We start from the raw sequence: 10,015 nt of genomic DNA on the forward strand, positions 1-10,015 counted from the left end.
GCATATCAAGATACAATGCCCTTCTCACTAAGTTGTACAATAGCCTAACAAGGTAAATTCCTAGAAACTATAAAAAAGGTAGAGTAGCAGGTTATTTTAGGTAAAGTTATAGAACAAAACTCTATAAATTGTTAGGGGGAATTCAAAGTACAAGTTATAGACCAAAATCTTGCACAAAATCTGAAGCATTTGCACTAGTTTAGAGATACTATTTCTAGGTTTTGATAACATGCGAATTCCAAATCATTATCCTTTTGGCATTCATTAATTGTTAAGCTAAGTATAATTATTTATATTTACTTTTTTCTTTGTTTCAAATTATTAAAATATATATAGTCCAATTGACATTTATTTACCTAGGCTAGTTTGTGCTTAGTTGTAGCATGCATTTTATTGGATTAACTTAGGTTACATTAAGGAAAGTTAATTTTCTTTTACAAATATATTAATGATATTATTAATTTTTTATTAATCTATACATTTATAATGATGAATTTACATAGTTGTATCAATTTCTATTTATTTTTTTGTCCATTTTGATAAAACATATTGATGTACAATTAGTAGTTGATAGTGGCACACTATTGTGTTCTATTTGATTCATTCATTGATCCCTATAAAAACTTATTTATACATATTTTTATATATTTGACCTTATCCAGTTCATATTTATACTTATTTTCATACACTCACCATGATTAGCACATATTTTATGCATCTATTACTGATCTTGACATTTTCAATTCCCCATTCTTAGTCATTCCCACAATGCTTGGCTTTGATCATGTCACTAAAGTTTGACCTCAAATTCAAAATTTAAAAGTTTAAGCTCTCAAATTGCTTCATGTATGATGCTAAATGTAGAACATAATGCAATAAATGAAAGAGAAATTAAAATATTATTCTAAATTAATAAAAGACCTTCATATTAAAAATAAAAAAGATAAAACCATAAATTCTTATCTTCACATACTAAAATAAGAGATCCCCTTTGTTTTGAAGATTTGCTTATGGATATGAGTGGTATTTGGATTCTTTAAGATCATGATAGCATGTACTTGTGTTTGCATGCTTGATGTGTGATGGATGTTTGATGAAAGCGATATTTTATGAGAGCATGTGTATGAGAGTGTTAGGGAGATAGGAGGGTGTGGGGAATGAATGATTTAAGAGTTTTATTTACCAATGTTTGGATGAGGATGTGAATGACTAAAATTATATGATGGATAGATGGTAGAGATTAAATGAGAGGAATTGGAGTTTTTGATCACATGCATTGAGCCCCTTGATTAATTTAAGTAATCATGGAAGGAAATTTTTATTTGAATTTTATTTATTTATTTAAAGTAGATGAAAATGAAAGTATTTAATTTAATAATTAAATAAAAATAAATTTACATTATTTTAATTTCATAATGAGGTGGGAGGGGACAATTTATTTAATTTAGATAATTAGTGGAATGAATCATAGAAGAAAATTAATTAAATTAAAAAAATATTGTGATGAGGTGAATTTTAGATGTATTAATTTATCCCTCTTTAAAATGTTATTGTGATTAGAAGAAGAAATGTTGTTTCAAATAAAAATAACATAACATGGCCCAAGCAGAAGGGATTGAATGGAGGAACAATTATGATTGCCTTGTCATAAAGGTAGACAAATATGAAGGATATAGATGGACTCTTGAAATGTGAACATGGAGATGACATATAAATATGTACACACTAGTGACATTAAATAAGCTCTTGATGCAGAGGGTTTAGGGTGTTATATCACTTTCTTGGTTTTTACTCAAAAAAAGGGTCTCCACTTGGTACCATCCAATGGACCAATGTCTTTAACCTTCATAAGGTTTATAAAGCTTTCCCTAGATCCTTTCCAAGGATCTCTACACTTAGGACAACTCACAACTAACAAGGGGTCTCCTACCCCTAAGGTTCCAACCCTTCAACCAAGGATGCTTAACAACCCTAAACCCCAAGCAACATGATCTTTTCTCAAAAGGTGGAATCTAACCTATGCGATTTTTTACACATGTGTTAAATGGTATTTGCACTAATATTGACCCCTTATTTAGGTGTTTTCTAGCCCTTTATGTCTTTTCTCTTTTTATACCTAGGAAATAGGGCTATAAGCAATTAGCCCTCTCTTTGGACTTTTCTTGATTTGTCTCACAACCTACCTGAACAACCCCCTAAAAAAATTGGATATTTGAATATCCTTTTGGTCATTCTACAAGATTCCAAACTTTTGCATCTGGGTTTTGAGTATGGATGGTCAAACCCTACTGACCCTATTTAGCCACTTCTAACCAGTTGGGGTTTAATCTCTCAAAAGCTTCACTAGTCACAAAGGAATGAAGGGAAAATAGTTGCCAAGGGTCTGTACTTGTCCAAGGCTCCTTCTCATGCCCAATTTGACTATCCTTCAATTTGTTGTTCAAGGTTTCCACCCCCTTTTTCTTACTGCACAGGCTTGCCACATGAGTGATGTCAAGCCTAAGGCATCATCTTAAGAAAGGAAAATGGAACTTCCTGTCTCCAAAACCAACAAGAAAATCTAGTATACATATCAGATCAACCTCCTCCTAGGTTTTAGACTGATCCCATAGAGAGATGTTGATTTCTGTCACTGTTTGCATCCAAACCTTGGTTTTGAGGGTTTTGTTAGGCCAGTGGAATAGAAAATTCAGTTTCTCCCAAACCCGAAGGCTTCAAGACCTCAGATCAACTCCAAATGGAAGGTGAAACTCTATTGAAACTTTCCAAATGCTTAATTCATGCCCACCATTCACAGGAAACTATGCAAGAACATAAAACTCAAGAAGATTGTAGGAAACTACAATAACAATTTGCTTTGAAGACAAGAAATTCATTCAATATCATCTCTAACGAGTTGGCATCATTCCCCCAGGATTATATCATGTCAAGGGACTCCTCCAACTACTTCCAATGCATACAATCAACCAACTAACCGTTGGGATAACCATATTTCAAAATCTTGCAAGAAAAGTTTCTTGAGACAATAATGCAACTTTGCAACTTTTGTCAACTTTTTGAAATTCAGTCTTGCCTTCACACCAAAGCTCAAGAATGAACATACCACACATTTTAGACCCCTAAATATCAAAAATACATATAAAATTCCCATACAAGGCCTTTGACCAAGTTGACACATCTTGGAGCCTCAGGGCTTATACACTGTCTAGACCTAATCAATAGGCCTTCAAACACACACATTGCACATTATATTACTAGGCATAACCATGAATCAAAATTATGTAGACACATGTCCTAGTGCCCCTGCACCAGCTCTAAAAATACTGAGAAACCTAGTGTTTTTTTTTAACTCGGGATAGGATGCACTGTGATATGGAATGATCATGATGACATTATTCCATATTTGTGAATAACTATCTCATAAATCTAAATGCTAATATATCCCAGAAAATATAGCATTAAGATGCATCATGATATAATGGACCATGATGACCTTGGTGGAATATGTTGTATGATGAAAACTTACATGTAAATAAACAATATGTAATCAAACAATGTGTAGATAAATGAGAGACACACATAGAACTAACTCTTTTAAAAGTGGAAACTAGGGTGTTGAGTTTGATAGCAATCATAGTGACATTATTTGGCAATGATATATCCCAAGAAATTGATGTTGGATTGATAATATTGTAAGTTGATGGGTGATAATATTATTATTTTTTTAAATGAGGCACTACCACTACTAAAGGACTAAAGCTTCATAAGTTAATTGATTATTCTTGTACTACTTGATTATTTTCCATAGTCTAAGTTGTATTTGTATGTGAACGATATTTCCAAGTTTCCACTTGTTTTTGTACGAATTTTATTAAAGGCATTCCTATTCCTAGCAATGTAGTTGTTCTAAACTCACACATATAGGATACAAAGGTATCTAACAATATATTTTTTCTAAACTCACACCTTGCTAATGATTATTTGCCATTTATTCAAAATTTTGAATTTGAAATCATCAATGTTTTGGAGATTCTTTAAAACCTATATTTCTATATATTTAGGATCAAAATTAGCTCATAATAAGATTGAATTCTTGACGATCAAGTCTGATCCAGTGCCTCATTGTATCCCTAGGGAATGGAAACCAATTAAACATGGACAAATCACATGGTATTTAGGCATTTTGTTTGGCCTCAAAGTCAGGTTGCATGATATATGGAACTAGTTTTTAGCTAAGATAAAAACTAAAATGTTTACTTGGGGAAACAAATTTCTCTCATTTGCTGGAAAGATACAAGTGGTTAACAATATTATTTTGGTCTCTCATGTTTACTACTCATAATGTTGGATGCCTTTTGAAAAGGTTATGAGGATATAAACAAAAATCATTCAGTAATTTTTGTGGACAAAGTGGGAGGGGAAAAAACGGTTTCAAATCTAATTTTTGGTTACATTGTATCCAACCCAAATTTAAACATGGGTTGGGTCTATTAGACCCCAACACATATGGTATATGTTTAGTAGCTAAATATATTGTGAGAGTGATCTCAAGAGAAGAACAATGGAAAATCTTGATCCATCACCCTATTGGGAATGTGACCATGAACAATGAATAGCAAGGTGTGGAGTGGCTAGATAGATTTATTCTTGTCCCCTTTTTTTGTATTAAAGCTTCATCTCCATTGCAGTATATTTGGAAGGCTTGGCAATAATGTTACTAATTTTTAAATTGGAAAAGGGATTCTTTACAACATGGGTTCATCTTTGGGACTTCTTTCATATGGCGGAATAAGCTTGTTTAGTATCATAGATAGCCACTAGGTGTTATCTTTCCTAAACAAGCTCATTATCTCTTTTAAAAAAGGTAAACAATAGTTTAAGGGTATTTGGGATTTTAAATGCTTTGATTGGGTTGACTAGAAAAACACAAAAAAGTTTTTGATTTAAATAATAAATATAAGGGGTTTGTAACCTTTGTTAAATCTTTGGTACCCATAGAACTTCCTATGAATATTTGAACCCCTTTGATATGTAACTTATTTAAAGATTGGATATGGTTAGACAAATATTAGTTCTTTCCTAGATAACTATGATGAAATTAGTGCAATCTAGGAGAAAGAAAAGACGAAAAACACCATAACACAACTTTCAAAGTGGTCCCAAACATCACAAATTCTAGTCAATCATGTAGCACATAACCATTCGGCCCAAAAAAAATATCTTCCAAATGAATTCTTAATTTAGATCCCCACAAGCCAAATTAGGATCCAAATACAATTCAACACAATCTCCAATTGTGGAACAAACCCTTAGGGACATATTGCAAGTAAGAGAACAAACTCTATCAACCAAATCACATCAATTAACTTGAAAAAAAATACCAAACACAATGTGGAACCAAATAAATCATTCAACATCATGCAAAGAACATATGAAAATTTGGTGAACATTCTAAAACATTCCCAGATGCTTCTTTTTTCATTGTCACATCAAAAAATGTTTTCTCAACACAAATAGATATAGAACAATTCATTCTAGAAGGCCAAAAGATATAGTCATGAACATAACATCATTAACTACACTCCCATAATACTTAAACACCTAAAACTTGACATAATACATAGCACAAATATTTTAAGCATTTCCTCCAAAAACACCATTGTAGAGAAATGTGAAGCATTTTCCAAACCAATCCTAATAGACAACTAGAGTGCCAACAAACTGTAATTACCAACCACATCAGTTGCAACACTAGGGACCTAAAAAGATAGGAGTGAAATGTCCACAAATAAAACATATTATGTTCAAATTTGCAAGATCTGTCATCAAATGTAGAGGAATGCAGAAAATTCTTCAAAATTGTCTTTAGCATACATTTCTGCAGTTACTTCATAAATCTACCAAAGACCAAAATGTCTTGGAAAAAACATTTTCTCACTTGGGAGAAAACAAGAGATATAAACCACCATCCTATAGTATACACGAGATCATCATAATCACACCCACCTTATGCCATGCTTCTAATACTTGTCTTGATAATTTTGATCCTCATCTGAATATGATATCATCATCATTACATATTTTCCATCAAGCACATTATCATCAGCATCAATACATCATATTGATTGTACACATCAGACGCTAAGAAGGTGAGTATTCACAACATAGAGCATCAATAAGCATCATCCATCTATAATTTATATTGATTAAAATACCTGACAACAATATCCATACTCTATCAATTTTCCTGTTGAACATATCATTAATGACTATACACAAGCTACATATTGACATCAATGGCAACAAATGCCAACACAAATTATTTGACACATGAATAGTTGTAAGACCTTTCACCTCATCCATTTTTTTCTATGAATAAATTGTTAAAATGCCTTAGTGAGTTCGGGTAGGTTGGCATATAATAGTTGCCAAAGACCTCAAGATTGCAACAATTGTGACATCTTGAGCATCCATGAGTGATAATTGTGTGGACTAAGAAATTCAATCCTAAGGTTCAACATGATATACAATATCACACAAAGGACAAAGATGCAAGATAAATCCCCCAAAATAGATTATTTTATGATTCCCAAACACCAAATTTGCCAAGGGAAACAAACAATTACAACAATGACAAATATAATTTAATTGCCCAATGATATCGATGCACAAATAAAGAGAGAAAATATAATATTTTCTTATAATAGAAACATATTGGTTAAAGTAATAAAGACTCACTATGTATCACTCCTCTTATTGTACAAGTTGTGATGAAATATATATTGTTGCAACCTTCAGTAATGTCGGCTAGATGATAAAGAGATGTTACACAAATAAATATTAGCCTCTTCTATCAATATGAAATGATATTGTTGTCCAATTATAACTAGTAAGTAGTATTGTTGATGCTACAAACAAGCTAAAAGAATGAATAATGTCACCATTGATAGATATAACAAAAATTTGAATGGAGGCAATTTCTAAAAATTCAAGTAAATTTGAATGTCAAATTTATGCTAGGTCTATGAACTATCTTGTTGGAGGGGGCAAAAAATGAATCTCTATAAAACACTCAATTCTCTAGAGTGGGAAGGAATTTTTTTGGACAAAGCTTTGTACCATGTTGGAGAGATTAAGATCACATCGCGAAGTTGGACACAATTCAAGGGATCAACTAATAAACATCTAACCACAAGACAATGCTGCAACATGAGCAAGATTGAACAATGGAGTTCAAAATGAAATGCTTGAGATGAGTTGATATGTTACAATGGACAAACGAGCTTTCTTATATATGAAATAGATGATGAAGTAGTTACAACTACCCTAGATACAAAATTAAATGGATGATGCTCTATAAAATTAATATTAAACAATGATCTATGACTCATCTCTATCTAGAATAACACCTAAGATAAGTAATGTAGACACCTAAAAATGTCTCATTAATTCTACACTAATTATTTGTCTATTTAATTAAGCAATTCTTTAATTATTTGATTAAATCAAATATTTCTTCTGATCATCACATCCAACATTTCTAATTATCGAATTTCTATCAATTCATCATTTAATCAGTTAATCATATCTCAATTATTTAATTAATTATGATTTATCCTTACTTAAATAATCTTTATAATTTAATTCAATCTCCTAAGTTTAAATAATTTCATTTAAATTAATTAAATTTCTCCAATTCCCCAAATTATAATTCCAATTGATTCCATCTAAATTTCATTTCTCTCAAATTCATATTTCCCCAAATTCGAATTTCATATCATTCCAACTAATTTCATTTCTTCCAAATTCACATTCCACCAAATCTGAATTTCAGTTAATTTCATTTGCATTTCAGGAATGGCCAAATTCAAATCCAAATTGAAAATGAAAATCTAATTCAATTTCAAATTCCTACAACACATGCTAAATCAGAACTAATTGATCAAATTAGTTGTCTAATCAGTTAACTCAGTTAGCTCATCAATCATCCTTTTTAACTCAAAATCAGCTTTTTATGACTAATCCATCAATTCAATCTACTAATCCATCAATTCAGTCTTCTTATCCATCTATTCAATCTTCTGATCAATCAAATGAGTTTTTTCGTATGCTAATATTCATAATGTAATCAATTAAAAAGCAAAGGGAAATCACGAATCCCTATCCTAATAGAATTCAAACAAAAACTCAATGAAATATAGATGCATATAGAATAACTATAAACAATATAGAACTCCCTATTGTGCATCATGGCTTCCATTGCTCTTCTCTTCTTTGTGGTATGGTGGCTCTCAGATATCATGTTGGCAACCTACAAATGACACAAACACTCAAAGTTCGTGATTGTTGAAAATGGAGATTGAAAGCTCAATTTATAGATTATTGGAGAGGATTGAATGAGAGGTGGAATAAAATGATTAAGAGGTGGAACTCAGGTGAGCTCACATGTTGATTGATAGTTGAATTGTTGATTTGGAGGTGGAACATAATTGATTGAATAGATAAATAAGTTAGCTGATTGAGAAAAAAGCTGTTTGAAAGATGAAAAATAATGATTGGAGGATAATTGACTGATGACAAAGAAAGCTTTATTTAGAAAAATTTAACTAGAAGATAGAAAAAGAATGATTGGAGATAATTTAACAAATGATGTAATTAATCAATTGATTGAAATAATCAATTAAAATAGATGGAATAGTTAACTGATTGAAAGCTTTTTGAATGGTTTTTGGAAAAAAGCAAAGTGGAAGATAGAAATAGAGATTGGAAAGATAATTAATTTAATTAATTAAATAATTAATTAATTTAGCACGTGCTTGCACTTTGACTTGATTTTTAATTTAATCTTTGCATGAGATTTAATTCCAATATTGAATTTATTTTAAATTCAATTTGTTATCTGAATATATTTAGAACATGACTTTGATTTTCAATTTGATCTTTGAAATCATGCACATGTATATGAAATTAGAAGAGACTGGAAGAATTAGAAATTATTAGAAACTAGAAGAATAAATGAAATTTGAATTAGAAACTAGAAGAATTAACAAAATTAGAAGAATTAATGAAATTAAATGAAATTAGAATTTGGGAATTAACTAGTTAATTAAATAATTTAAAGAAACTATTTAATTATTTAGAAATGGACTTTAATTAAAAAATAAAGATTATTTAAATTGAGGTTTAAAAATCACAATTAATTAAATAATAAATATTTAATTAACATTAGAAAATGGTTTAAATGATTAAATGATGATAGAATTGAAATAGAATAATTAGTAAGATGATGAAGAAATATGAATAAATAGAAGAATAAGATTAATTAACGTAATTAAATAATTAAAGAATTATTTAACTAATTTAGATGAATAATTAGTGGATGATTAATGAGACATTTTTAGGTGTCTACATTTGCCCCTCTTTGAGACAAAGTTGGAACAACATTGTTTCAAAGAAAACAAAAAATTCCTGCCCCAATATGCCCTGGTGATGCTTAGGGTGTAATACCCCCTCGAGAGATTGTTTGTGCATTAAAGACATGAATGATCTCTTGAAAAAAGAAGAATGTGAGATGAAAGATAGAAAAATGGTTAGTTGATTAGAGATAGAGATAGGTGATGTGAAGATGATATTGAGATAGAATATGAGAGAATGAACCTTAGAATGAAATAGAATAATGTTAGATGATAGAAAATGATTTAGAAAGAGATGATGAGAAAAGAATCAACAAACTAGCAATAAGAAAATGAGATGAAATGCGAATGATTAATTCATGAACCTGTGCCATTATTTATTGCACAATATGTATTCATCACTGAGCCTTATTATTGAACAATGGAGCTTAGCACATCAATGAATAAAGAACCAAGATGTAAGATATCTCATTGAAGAAACAAACACGTAGCAGACAAAGAGTGAAACCCTCCATTCTGGTTGTAGTACCAGGGGTCGAGGTATGTGGGATAGTCACAAGCATAACTATCCTTGACTTTTGCATAGGATATTTGTCGAATGA

Source organism: Cryptomeria japonica, chromosome 2 (genome assembly GCF_030272615.1).
Source record: "Cryptomeria japonica chromosome 2, Sugi_1.0, whole genome shotgun sequence".
Taxonomy (NCBI): domain Eukaryota; kingdom Viridiplantae; phylum Streptophyta; class Pinopsida; order Cupressales; family Cupressaceae; genus Cryptomeria; species Cryptomeria japonica.